This window comes from Lynx rufus, unplaced genomic scaffold (assembly GCF_022079265.1).
Source record: "Lynx rufus isolate CCGP_SWC_20201006 ecotype Redwood Valley unplaced genomic scaffold, mLynRuf1.p SCAF_1, whole genome shotgun sequence".
NCBI classification, from domain to species: Eukaryota; Metazoa; Chordata; class Mammalia; order Carnivora; family Felidae; genus Lynx; species Lynx rufus.
In genome coordinates this window covers 227,410,620-227,425,247 of record NW_025814823.1, presented here as the reverse complement: position 1 = coordinate 227,425,247, position 14,628 = coordinate 227,410,620, and positions in this window count along the sequence as shown.

Genomic DNA, 14,628 nt, shown 5'->3' with positions numbered 1-14,628 from the left:
TGGCCCAAGAACCACTAGGCTGCAACCTCTACCAATGAGAGAGGAGAGTAAAGCCCTGGAAATAGTAGAGGTCCTGTAACAGAAAACAGATGTCGTGTGAGTTTGGTCAAGGAAGCATCAGTCACTGAACCGGTAAGGCAAACACATAGAAAGGGACACATGGTCAGGGGTTAATAGACTATGAGCTGTCTGACTTAGTTTTCACTGCAAATGAAGACAGGAGCGAAGGTAAGAAGAACGTCAACGTCATCTTTCATCTTCTAAGAGTGCTTCTCTTTTCCGTCTCCATCTTGCCCTGGCACGGGCGTGCCCAGGCACTCTGGCACATGCTACCCACTCCACACGCATCCGGGCATCTTCTCGTCTTCCCACCGCAACACTTTGCTCCTCCTCCATTCCTGGGTACCAAAGCTTGAAGTGTAGGATGGACAAAGTAGACAGTGTAGGTACCCAGCTGGGTACCAAAGCTTGAAGTGTAGGATGGACAAATTAGAAAGTAACCAAGAGCGCTCAGTCCAACTTCATCCTTTTTTTCCACTGTACCCCACCCTTAGACTTGATGAAAAGGATGGCGGTTTCCAGTTTCCTATATTACACAAGTAAGTTACATTCCATTAATGTTATAATCTTCTTGGCCCCATCTTTAGCCTGGCAAGCCTGGAAAACATGGAAAGTTTACATATTGAGTAAAGACTTTTAGATTCGCTCATGTTTTGTTTGGAAAATGCCCGACTCTGCCTGGAGATAGTATAGTAATGCAGTTCCTTTATGGTGTGGGGGGAATATTGTGACATTTCCTAAACATAATTGCCTCCCAGTTTCTTGGGATGGAAAGTGTCTAGAGGAAACCTACAAAAAGTTGTCTTGTAAACTCAACAGAAACTTGAGATATAAATGTCATTTTTGGCTTTAACTGCAATGATTGCTTAAGACAGTACCTCATTGATATTTAAAAAGATCTAACAATAAAGTATTTAATCATCTACATATCAAATTATATCTGCAGCTTTTGAGTAGGAAATGTTCAGTTTTAACATACTTCTGGTATTTTCTTATTGTGGGTAATTACCATTGCCTCTCTATTGTGGTAAACCTCAAGTAGGACTGAAATTTATCAACAGGAAATATATCAACAGGAAAATAATGCCCGGATCATACTACCAAGGATCTCCAAAACCTTTGTGCAGGTGGGATTTCAGGTGTCTGCTCACTGCTTTACCCTTGCTTGACCGATGCTTGACTTATACCGAAGACTCTTAAATTGTTTGTAAAATGAATAAACGGGAGGTGTGTCTGAGAGACATTAGCTTGCATAGGACCATTTTGTTACTTTTTCAAGTTCAGTTTTGCCTCCATTAGGTTATTTTCATAATGAAGTACTTACCTTTAGATGCACTGACACCACAATCCAGTAACTTCAGTAAATTTCTGTTATGTTGACATTGCTTTTCCACATTGAACTGATTGGTTCTGATTTTTTCCACTTAGCTGCTGAAGTCCCGCAACACTTGGGGGAGTGTTCTTTCCCATTGTAGTTCTTTCCCATTGTAACTTCCCAAACTCCAGGCTGTGGAGCACTAATATGACTTGAGACGTTAATAGAGATCTGTCAAAAAAAGTTTATGGTGGCCAAGTAAGTTTAGGAAACACAGCGTTGGGAGACCATACATCTAGGAGAATCTCAATGTATATTAGTTTATTAAAAGCTCTGAAAAGTCCTTCATTAAAAGAAATCTGTTCCATGTCTTTTATTCAAGCATTTCCATTTATTTTTGACCATGAGATCTATTTCGAATGGTATTAAGTGTTCCGTACAAATGGCTTAGAAAACCCTGCCCTACCCTGTATTTATATAATTGTGCTAATCCTTAATCTATTCTAAATCAAACTGAACAAACATGAAAAAGAAATTTGGATATCTATTTTCTTTCTGCTGCTTGCTAGACTTCTCTTATTTCTTTAAAATATACAATAACCTTTAAAGTATGTGAAAATACATGAGGAGTGTTTAAACGACCTAACAGAGTTTTTGGTTTCTAATGTATATTTTTCTCAGCCAAACTAGATACTTTTGGAGAGGAGGGAAACAGATACAGCTACCCACTTTAGTGGCCACTTTTGTTTTGTCTGTGATAAATTCAAAATTTCTAGGGGTACACTGCACTGTCTTCATGGTGAACTCACTGTAACTTGAACATGAAATGTACAACCTTCTGGTATTGGCAGAAAATTGGGTCTTGACATGCTTACATGCCCCAGAATATGAAACCTTTTGGAGATGAGAGAAAATTTGATATTGTCTGTGTCAACATGGTTTGGACTCTGCTTTATAAGAAACTAAAATCCTGTTTCTGTTAGGTTCACTTGCATTGTTCCACTCTTGGGGAAAGAAATATGTAGAGTAAACATGTGAACAGAGCTGTTGAGAACTGAAGGGCCTCATTTAATTTACTTCAAAATCTAGATGCATACGGTATTCCTAAAGAGTGCAGTGCACCCAAAATTGAAAAGTTAAGCCGCTAACCTGCAAAACAGAATAATATGTATGATTGGGAATTCAATGTCCCATGTTTTATCCATACTTCTCCCTTAGATGTGTTCTGGGAGGTTAGCAAAACTATTTTAGGTCTCAGTTTTGTTACAGAAATAAGAATAACACAGGGCAGGATATGGATGTCTAAGCCTGACTGTGTCTTCTTTAAGAATACAAAAATACAAAATAATTCAACTGCAGAAGGTCTGGAACTGACCTGTGCAGCTTGACTTTCTAGGCATTGGAGAAACCAAATGCATCGGCCCATGGGTTCTAATGTCTACAGGCTGATGACTGCATAGACTCTAAGGAAAAGCATCGAAATGGATCAAAAGACAAGAATAATCAGGCGTTATCATGCTCATAAATTTTCCTGCTCAATCCTGAGAAAAGCACTGAAAGATATAGAACTGCATATGCTGTAGGAACACGAGTGTATCCTCTGTCACTATTTTACAAAAGAGCATGAACAACACTAGAAGGGATAGAGTTTCCTGGACTATTTAATGCATTTGGATGATGTCAGAGCTGAGTCATTTGTGGGAATGCAGAGTCCCCTAGACAATTGTGATTCCAAGGTAGTCATCTGAATTATATATTATAGCTTCCCCTGGTCAGCAGAAATAGTAGAGATAATTACACACCCGCACACACACTTGCATACACGAAATCTTCAGCAGAAAACCTTTACTGGATTATGAAATTGAAATGACAGGTCTGGATTGCTAAATCTCTCTCAGCTCAGTCTCTGCTTCTCAATACACCCTCCGGCCTTGTCAGTCTTCTCTCTCCCCCCAGTCCTTGTAACTAGGAGCATTTGACGCTTTCAGAGTGAGTCTTCAACAGAGAAACACCTCTAAGTTAGTAGTCTTACTTGCTGATAGGATCATAAAGTTCCTATTCTTAGATTATTTCTCCAAAACAGATATTTGGTACTTCTGGAATGATCTGTTTGCGTAGAAAGCTTTGTTGCAAAATTTATCTATTAATAGGGGCAGATGTGATGATTTGTGTTTCCCATAACATTGCCTTTTCGCATGAATACAGAAAGACATTCCTCCAAATCTCTTAGCGTGGGGTTGGGGCCATGGGCCTGGCCAATGTAATGTGCGTGGGAGTGACGTTTGCTATTTCCAAGCCTGTTGCTTAAAACAATCCTATGAGAGCAGTTCAACTAAATGCATTAGTGAATACTAAGTATACTTGAAATTAAGTATTCTTGCCTGCGTTGTACGAGATTTTCATATCCCTGGGGTACAATTCCCAGAACCAACCAACCAGAGCTGCTCAACCTCCACCACACATTGGGTGAATGAGAAATAGACATTTTTGCATCATGTCACAGCTTTGGGGTTTATCTGTTGCAACAGCTAGCATTATTACTCTCACTAATAAACTCAGAAAACAACCAAAGAAGGTGGCAGGCAAGTACTTCTATCAAATTTGGTCCCATTACACAGCTTCGTGTTGGTTGATCTCATTAATAATGGGACAAAATGTTCGCAGAAACTTCGAACATTTACCAATAGTCTAAGAATGTGGTATCACACGGAAACAGGCATTAATAGAACAAACGTGTCAAAAGGCCGGAGGATGCTATTTTTGTTGACCTTAACGGAAGTCTCACGCATAGCAAGATTTTCAGTTCGGCGTGAAATAAATTCTTTTTAGTCTTTGGCCTCAGGGATCTTGCAAATGCACATTATGGTTGATTTCTGGGAATCGTGTCCCAGAGAGATAAATATGCTGTCCAATTCAGGCAATAATATGTAATTGTAAGTATATTTACTGTTCACCGATGAATACTCCGATCTGTCTCATGCTTCCACTTCCGCCAGCCTCTTGTAGAGTTAATCTAGGTGTCGCATTTCTGTTGAGAGATGAAAACATGTAATTGTAATCAGTACAGGTTACCAGAAACATAGACAATCTTCCTGCCAAATAAATAAACGCTCTTGGGCAAAATGGCACTTCTGAATCTGGGAACAGATTGATAGGCCCGTCCAGCTGATGAGGTGAGGGAGGCGGTGGGCCAAGTGGGAGAAGCAAAGGCCTTGGGGCTAGAAACTACTGCCCGGTTCTTTTCGGACAATGGCTGGCTATGACCTTAACATTTAACAGGAATCATTCAGTCTCTGAGAGCCTCCGTGTTTTCATTTGTAACATGGAGGTGCTCGTTTGCACCCGGCCTATTTCACATGGCTGTTTTAAGTTATGAATAAGATAATATGCATGAAAGAGCTTTACAAAGTGTTATACCAATGTATTGCTATAATTAACTTAGGGTTCTTAGAGAGTCACGAACGAAAGTCGAAAAGGAAGCACAGATGTGCACGCCCTTCCTTTAGCCGATGTGGAGAGCCTATAGAGGAGCGACAGGAAAGGGGGTTCACCAGAAACTTTCACCCCAGTGCTCATCCCTTAGCGTGAAGAGGTTGGGAATTCTCAGCACTGGTGGTTGACTCTTGTGGGTGTAACCTCAGAGAAGAAAATGGTATTTCTCTTCTGGATTAATTAGTCCTTGAAGATGAGGAAGATAGGCAGACTTTGCTGGGCGGGCTTTGAAAACAGGGAAGAGAAAGCATCCCAGAGACCGACAGAAGTCACGTGATGCGGCTCGTAAAATTTCTCCAGAGCTGGATTTAATTAGAAATTGCTGGAACTATTTGGCATGCAAACAGCTGCTGTCAGGGCCGCACAGCATTTCCCGGCCTTGGAACAGCTGTATGTAGTTTTTCTTTCTCTTTCCAACTAGACCTATATAGAAAGCCTGTTATGTGCTGGTGAGGGTTTGGAGTTATTCTCATGAGCGAATCACATCAGCTTAGACAACACATGAGAACGACTTGAGTACTTTATAGCTAAAGAGTCCTTTATCTTTTGTTGTTGTTGTTGCTGTTGAAATTTCTCCGAATATTTTCAGTGGGAGCTCGTGAAAATTTCTGGAGGGAAAAAATATTTCTAAAGCACTCTGGAGGCTCCAGCCGTGTTGCAGTGGGTTCCGTTACACTTCGAGCGGGCCCAGTTTCGATGACCCTGGACTCCTATGTGAGCTGGAGGCACTGTTTACCTCAAGCATTTAGAACGTGTCACTGATTAAAATGAGATAGAGGGATAAGGCGCCTTTGACTTTTGTACTAGAAAATGAGACGCCCAGCGGGACAATGCTTCTCCCGCTGGTCAGCCGCCGTGCAGTGAGTTCTGGTGGTCCCAAGGAGAAGACGGTGGAATGTTCCTGTGTGGCCCATCCCTTCTAACTGGGGAAACCAATTCTAAACACGTATTTCCCTGGTGAGCAAGAGTACGGCATAGTCATACACACAGGAGCGTAGGGTGTGGGTACGTGTACGTGTGTGTGTGAAAGCTGTTCTGAAGAGTCCATCGGGGTGGTTCTGACTCTGCCAATGGGCATGGTTCGGACTCTGGCGGTGTAAACCCTTTCCCCCAAAGCAGCTTTAGCGCCGTGCAAAATGGTCACAACCACCCGTTTTTCGCACTCTAGAACCTGATCGAAAGCATGCAACAAATTGAGAAGGACTCACTCGGGAAAACAACTGCAACTCGATCAAGAACTCTGCGAGTCTCTGGCCTCATCCTCGGGGCGGTTGCTAACTCCCCAGTTCTCCAGCGTGGTAGTGCATCGAGGGCAGGCAGAGCAGCCAAAAACCCACCAACTTCACCGTCCCCGCGGGAAGGGGTTCACCTAACCTGGAATATTGCCAGGTAAAGGGGCAGCTTGGTGGCAAGCCAACAGGCCCACATCGGGCAAGCGATGTTCAGGTAGAGCAGTCAGGGACTTCGAAGGGGTTTTCAGAACAGAAGACAGCCTTGGGAGCTTGCTGAGCTCTGCTATACCCCAGGTGGACCAGATGCACGCACAGCACAGATGCAAACAGGCCTTCGCTGCGCCGCACAGGCCGGCAGATGGAGGCTGGACACGGGTGCAGAGGACGCAGAGAGAGCCAGCCATTAGCCACCTCGTCGAAGTTTCTTACACGCAACACTAAGTATGGCGGACTAAATCCAGCAGGCAATGAGATGCCGCCTTGATTTTGCAAGAATCGCTCTGCAGCACGTGGAGGCAGAATTTGAACCAGCTCTTCAAACTCTGGTCCCTTGTCCTCTTATGCTAGAACTACATCTAAGGGGACCACGGGAAATGCAGATTTCTAGGTTCCAGCCCAAACTTCCTGAACAGAAGGCCCAAGGAATTGGCCTTCTTGCCAAAATGGCACGTGGTCACCATGCCTTCCAAACTCAAGAACCAGAGGCCGAGGGTTGATCCAGGTGAAAAAGAAGTCTGAAATTAGGAAGAGGAAAAGATTTGGAATTTTTTTTTTTAATAGAATGGAAAAATCCTGGTAGTTTAATCGTTCCAACTGTAAAATATAAAGTAGGCATTTTGTCAATTTAAGCTTCCCTTTTGAATGATAGGATATCACAGCGTATTTGGGTGTAATTACGAAATACGTGTGTATCACACCAATTCCAATCAACGGAACTTGGTTGCTAATTTAAAAAAAAAAATCAGAAATTACAATTTCTAATTACTGACTGTGGTCACACAACTCACCATACAAACAGAGGCACTATGTGAGTACTAGGGGGTGCTAAAATAATTTCTATCACAACTTTTTGAAGTATTTATTTATTGAGCTACCAGTTGATTTTCTTATATTGGTGGCCATGCTTACAAAACCATTTTTTTCAAAATAAATGTAGTCTTGGGATGGCTGGCTGGCTCAGGGAGTAGAGCATGTGAGTCTTAACTTCACGGTCATGAATTTGAGGGCCATGTTGGATGTGGAGCCTACTTAAAAAAAAAAAAAAGAACAAAAAAAACCCCTCCCAATATATTAAAATATAGAATAACTGCATTAAAATAAGTATACTCTTTACTTCCTATCCCCTGTTTCACACTTCCCCCGCCACCCCCACACTCAACTCCCTTCTGGCAACCATTAATTTGTTCTCTATAGTTCAAATGTCTCTTTCTTGGATTGTCTATTTCTTTTCTGCCCCTGTGTTCTTTACAAAACCAATTTTTAAAATAAAATTATTGAAAGAAAAAAGTAACCTAGAACCGTGTGCATTTTTTAAACATTTTTAAAAATGTTTATTTATTCTTTGAGAGAGAGAGAGAGAGAGAGAGAGACTGAGCATGAGCAAGGGAGAGGCAGAGAGAGACGAAGACACAGAATTTGAAGCAGGCTCCAGGCTCTGAGCTATCAGCACAGAGCCCGACGCGGGGCTCAAACCCATGAACTGTGAGATCATGACCTGAGCTGAAGTTGGACACTGAACTTACTGAGCCACCCAAGTGCCTCCAGAACCATGTGCATTATATTAAAAGGAAATTTATACTGGTCATCTGAAGACTTAAAGAAACATGAGTAGTATAGCCAGTCCTGGAATCCATTTCCATCCCTCAATCAGGTTTTTCAGACTTCTCTTTATAATACCATGTTAATGGTATTTTTCTAAAGCATTTTACGTTTCAATACAGTCTTCTTTTTGAATATAATTTACTGTCATTAGGTAACCTACAGTGTATACAGTGTTTTATCCATAACATTGCTTACCATCTTCTTTACAGCTATATTTTACCATTAATAAATATATAAATCTTGACACATTCAATTGACAGCTTTCTGCAGACCTTAATATTGTTAGTTTAAGGACTCTCTCCTGTCGTGTGTTAAGATACCTGGTAATTCCGGCAAAGTTGTAAAAGTATGAATGATCAGGGGCGCCTGGGTGGCGCAGTCGGTTAAGCGTCCGACTTCAGCCAGGTCACGATCTCGCGGTCCGTGAGTTCGAGCCCCGCGTCAGGCTCCGGGCTGATGGCTCGGAGCCTGGAGCCTGTTTCCGATTCTGTGTCTCCCTCTCTCTCTGCCCCTCCCCCGTTCATGCTCTGTCTCTCTCTGTCCCAAAAATAAATAAACATTGAAAAAAAAAATTAAAAAAAAAAAAAGTATGAATGATCAATTTTCACTTTTTCCACATGGAAGTCTATAAGTATTTCAGCCCAAATATTTTCATGAGTATTGTCTTTTCACTTCCATTCATAGGACTTTTACTCGACAGTGTTTTTACAGGACAAAACATGCCTACGTTTTCTCTATGATTCTTTTGAATGTTTTGCTATATGTAGATGCTGTAAAATCATAGGCCTTCTCAATTTCACTACATGGCAATACAGGATATACATTTATCTAAAATAAGAACCCCATCAAATATACATTTACCTAAAATAAGAGTTCCATCAAAACATGGAAAATCCAAAATCAAGCTATTCCACAGTTCAACTATAAAATATCAAAAGTAAACCAGTGCATTAGTTTCCTATTGCTGCTATAAAAAATTAACACAAACTTATTCCCTTATAACAACACAAATTTATTATCTCACGGTTCTGAAGGTCAGATGTTCAATGCGGATTTATGGGGCTACAATCAGATGTTGGCAGGGCTATGTTCCTTCTGCAGGCTCTAGAGGAGAACCCGTACCTTGTCTTCTCCAGCGTCTGGAGTCTGCGGACTGTTCTTGGCTAGTGACCTCCTTCCGTTTTCAAAGGTAGTAATGACCAGTTGAGTCTTTTTCACATGACATCACTCTGATGCTGATTCTTTCTTGGCTTCCCAGTTCCACCTTTAAGAATCTTTGTGATTACAGTGGACCCGTCTGGATAATCCAGGATAATCTCTCTATTTTAAGGTCATCTTATTAACAATCTTAATTTCTTTTTGCTATGTGATATAACACGTTTGTAGGTTCTGGGGATTAGGATATGCATATCATTGGTGGGCCATTATGTTGCCTGTTATATCCTGAATGCAATATTTGAAAAGGAGGTATTACTTATAGGAAAGGCTTAGCAAAAAGAGTCGGGATATTGGTGGTCGATTTATAGATTTAAACACACATTATAGCGAGAATCGTATTCATTACACATGTGTATCCTGCACAACTAGACGAGATCACAGCGGAAGTTGAAAGTAGGAAGTAGAGAGCTACTAAAAATATTTTGAGATAGATATTTTGGTATAAATGTCAATGCGAAAATTTAATTAAAATATGAAAACTCAGGGCAGATGTAAGATGTCAGACAATAGGTATGAAGTGGGAATGTAACAGGCAAACCAGACTCTATAATCAACTTGCGTATGGGATAGGTTCTATTCTTATTATCTTCATCCCCATTTTACAATGGGACATTAAGCCTTGAGCATGGGTTGGGGGTGAGTGGGTAAGAAATTCAACCAAGTGGAAGAATTCAGTAGAAGAGCTTATAAGTTTGGTCCTAGAGCTAGTGTTTTAAATCACTGTAGAATTCTGCCTCTCATGTGGAGGATGATTGAGAATATATGGCAGAATGCATTTTCGGAAATGGCTGCAATAATATCACCCATCCGCGTGCTAGGCTTACAATGTGACTTTGAAACTCCTTCCACTGAGCGGTAGGATCTCTGTTCCATCCACTTGAATCTGGGTGGACTTGTGACTGAAAAGTGCCCTCTACGTCAAAAAAGGCAATACCGATTTTTGGATCTTGAGATTCTCTCCCTCAGAATCCAGCCATGTTGTAAGGAAGCACGATGCTGCCTCATAGAGAGGCCCCACCAGCTAGCACCAACTTCCCAGCCAGGTGAGAGAACTATTTTAGGGGTAGTTAGTAACAGCCCCAGGTGAGCCATTCTAGGTGACACCACCTGGAACAGGGTCATATGCAGATTTGGCAGCAAAGTGATTGTTGTTATTTGCAGCTTCTATTCTTTGAGGTGTTATTTGACACAATAATAGTTAACAGCAATAGGATAACTCCAAGTTTCTAAATTCAAGTAATTGTCTCTCTTATATCTATAAATGATGTTTTCTGATAACTTGGGGTGGTGGTGAGAAGAAGGACAAGTCTTGTCATCTGATGAAATGGGTGTGGAATATGTGATCTCCCTCCATCAGAGACCTCACTGTAGGGTCGGAGGGTAGAGTTCCTCTCGTTCAGACAGGAGAGACCTGAGTTCAGGGACTTGGCGTTTCACCTTTGGTGCCTCTGAAAGGTTGATGTGGAGACAGACTTAAAGGACATTCATTCACGGCGCTAGAGCAGTGCTTTTCATCTCTGTTGCACATTTGACCCGCCTGAAGGATTTGTAAAAATACTGATAAGTGTGTATGGCTCCTATTTCCCAAATATTCTAGAGACATTCATCTTGGGTGGCACTTGGGTATTACCAGTTTTGAAAGACTGGAATGTCCATCCATGTGTGCAAACCTGTCGATGAGATGGATAGCAGTGTCCAAATATCAATGCTGACTAAAAGGATTACAAAATGAAGAAAAGAGGAGATAAGGATTAACTGATGACGATGAAGGAAAAGTGTCCTGGAGCCTTTGCAGGGCTATGGAATCCACTGCACAGGCAAGACGGCAGGGCTAGTTTGAACCTTTGCATGGTTCAAGTTGGTTTTTTTAAAGGCACCTATGGTGGTCTTTGGGACAACTCCCCCAAATCTGGTAGTCCTCTCCTTCTGGGCTCATAGATTGAATTTCTGTCCCTATTACACTTTAGCAGGGCCATGGCAATATCCCTGACCAGTGAGATGTGGACTGGGGCATTATTTACAAATTCAAAATCCTCCAGAATGTTCTTTCTCTCTAGCATAGAAATGAGCAACGTTTGAAATGTGGCTGTTCCATAGCGTGGATCACTGAGAGGTTGTGCAGAATAGAACACTACAGCCAATCTCTGTTGGATAGGCCTTTTTTTTTTTTTTTGCTTTGGGCCACCAAGGTTTTGAATTACTTGTTATTGTAGCACACACTATCATATCCTAATTCAATGTCTGAGCAAGTTGAGCATGTGTCTCTACAGAAGGTTTGGAAGCAGAATTCCTACGCTTCTGAAGTCAAATCTTGCCAAGAATTCCCTTAGGGGAAACAAGAGGATGAAAAATAGAATTTTCAGCTCATGCTTCAGGAATTAAAGCAACATGCTTTGACATCAAGTCAGACAACGAAATATTGTGTTTTGTTTAGAAACCAGTATTTGGAAAGCTGGCATTCCCCTAAGGGTACATGGACTGTGATGCCAAGTTCACACTCATGGAATTAATTGACTGCTCTACTTTCAACATAGGATATCAAAGCCTTCCACACTAGTGACCCACGTGAAACAAACCTTAGTACATGGACTGTGGTTTTCAAGAAGTCTTCTAATAAATGAACTACTCAATATAAGTTTACTGGGGTATGTAGGGACAGAAAAAAAACACATATACTTAAAACAGCCTTTTTTATGTTTCTTTTTCCTAATTTTATAGGTAAAGCCCCTTTTTAAAGAACTTTTTGGTATTTAGAAGTCAAAATTAGTGACAGAATTTACTTTTAATCACAGACTTCTTCCTAGAGCTGGATCATAGGAAAAGCTCGTTCTTTAAAAAAATTTTTTTTAAACATTTTATTCATTTTTGAGAGACTTAGAGATATAGAGCATGAGCAGGGGAGGGGAAGAGAGAGAGGTAGACACGGCATGTGAAGCAGGCTCCAGGCTCCAAGCTGTCAGCACAGAGTCAAAACTCGGGGCTCGAACTCACCGACTGAGAGATCATGACTTGAGATGCAGTCAGACGCTTAACTGACTGAGCCATCCAGGTGCTCCTAGAGAAGCTAGTTCTTTTAAAAAATAGTCTCAGTCAGTGAAACATCTGACTTTGACTCATGTCAGGATCTCAAGGTTCTTGACCTCCAGTCTTGCATTGGGTGAGCATGAGCCCCACTTAAGGTGAGCCCTGCTTCCCTCTCTCCCTTCCTCTCTCTCCCTCTCTCTCTCTTTCTTTCTCCCTGGCCATCATGGGATTCTCTCTCTGTGTCCCTCGCTCACTTGCACACCCCCCCCCAAAACAATAGTCTACATGTAAAACTTCCATTGTGCATTTTGATCAGTTTACTGAACTTTTAATGACCTGCTTTGCCACATAAGTCCTTAAGATCACCTTTAGCCACAGCCTACTTCCTTTAAGTCATCATTTTATGTGTCATGGACCCTAAAAATCCATCTTCTGTCCATTTACTGGGGGCTTCTCCTTCCAGGAGTGTCTTCGGAAAAGCTTCACAGTCCTGAAAGCAAATGCACAGCCATAGCAGGATACAATGTTTTATGGTATTAACCTTTGTATTTCCCACCTAGTATTCCCTGCCCCACCCCCCACCCCCCAGCCAACATTAAAGAAGATGAGGCCCATAGACAGGGCTAAAAGCAAGAAAGGCTTATGATCTCTGACATTTAGTGGTTGTGTTAAATAAACACAAGTGGTCTGGTATTCAGACACAATGACCAAAAGCAGGAAGGAAAGTGGAGTTTCCTTTAAACCTACAAAACTACAAAAGGGACCCCTGATTGGAGGGAAGAAAGGAGGAATTAGTGAATTAATAGAAACTCTGACGTATGGTAGGACCAATAGATCAAGAGATGACTGTCATTAAAAAGACAGTTTGTTACTCATAGTTCCCAAGGGAAAGGGGCACACTACACCATGGGGTCAGTTGGAAGGCAGAGGGACTGGGAGAAAAACAGGGTAAGGACCGTTCCTGTGGAAGAACAGGTAAGGCAGGGTGAGCAGGATAAGGATTGGCTAGTTTGAATAATTTTCTTGGGTTCTGGAGCATAGGGACTGCCCCTAGTTGTCTGGTACTGGGCCTCCGGGTGATTAAGGGCCTCAAGTCTTTCCTGGCTTTTCCTTGCCCAGTGGGCTTCTCCATAGAGAAGCTCACAACATGGCAGCTGGCTTCCATGAGAGAGGGTGAACAACACGGAAGCCAGAATTATCTGTACCTTAACATCAGTGATGGCATCCCATCACTTTTGCCGTGTTGTATCTATTAGAAGCATGTTACTAGGTCTATCCTACAGTCTAGAGAGCATGACTATCAATTTGCCTCCCATATGGACAAGAGCTCAACTTTCTGGCATTGTGTCAGGGAAGCACTCAGACCCTAGAGGAGAAGCTCAGTATCTCTGCATCGAAATACGGGCAGATTGAAGATGATGCCACTCCCCTACCATGGCAGAGGGGTGGCAGAAAGTCTCAGCTCCCAGACCTGATTGCCTACACAATTAAACTACGTCATTTAATGGTCAGACCCCTGTCCCCTCCTCCTACACTGGAGCACGTAAGCCCGTAGCAATGTTGAGGTGACCTGGGGATTGGGGAGGTGATTTACCAGGGTAACCACACGTGGACAGCCGCACACACTTGAAAGTACCAAGAATTACCCTGGAATAACAAGCATACGCCAGGACTATCCCAGGGAAGCCAGAACACAGACTCACCTGGATTAACCCAAAGGAAGATGGATTTGTTTCCTCCCTTCCTAATGAAGGGAGGTTCAAAATGGCAGCTGAGTTGAGATACAAGAAATAGACTTCGGACTGCAAAGAGACCTGCTGTATAAGTCATTTCCCTTGCGAGTGCTTGGGATCCCCCAAGAAAAATATTTGTTGGGAGGAAAGGGAAAAGCCATCAAGGAAAGTTGCAAGTGTGGCAATAATCACAGATGGTCTGTAGTCCTACTCCCTTGCCAGAGACCATCTCCATCCGCATCATGCCTGAATGTGGAGCCCTTGCTCACCCGGCCCCCCGGAAGTATGTCTCTTCTATCTGTACCTGAAGGTGGAGTCAGGACAGGACAGGACCGTGTAGGAGTCCACGGGCAGCACAGTCGTGTGGAACAGGCTTCTGCTCTCCCTGCCTGTCAGTGTTGGTTAGAACCGGATTTGTGCTCCAAAGCCCTTTAAGATCCTTTGCCTAAAGGAGACAGATTGCAGCACCAGGTGCAAATAATGACTTTTTCACCATGCAGATGATAACAGAATATCTTTTGTTTGCATATGTGTGTTTTGAAGACGTTCAAGGTGTCCAGTCTGTAAGCACAAACAGATGGTGCCTTAAACACGGGCGGACACTGGTGTCTCCTCATCACCAAACGTGGTCGTCACACTTTCATTGGCAAATGTTCTCTGTTGTCACTCCAAGTACATCTCTTTGGGTAGGAAACAAATACGTCGGGTTAGCAATTGCCTGATGTGAGAAAGC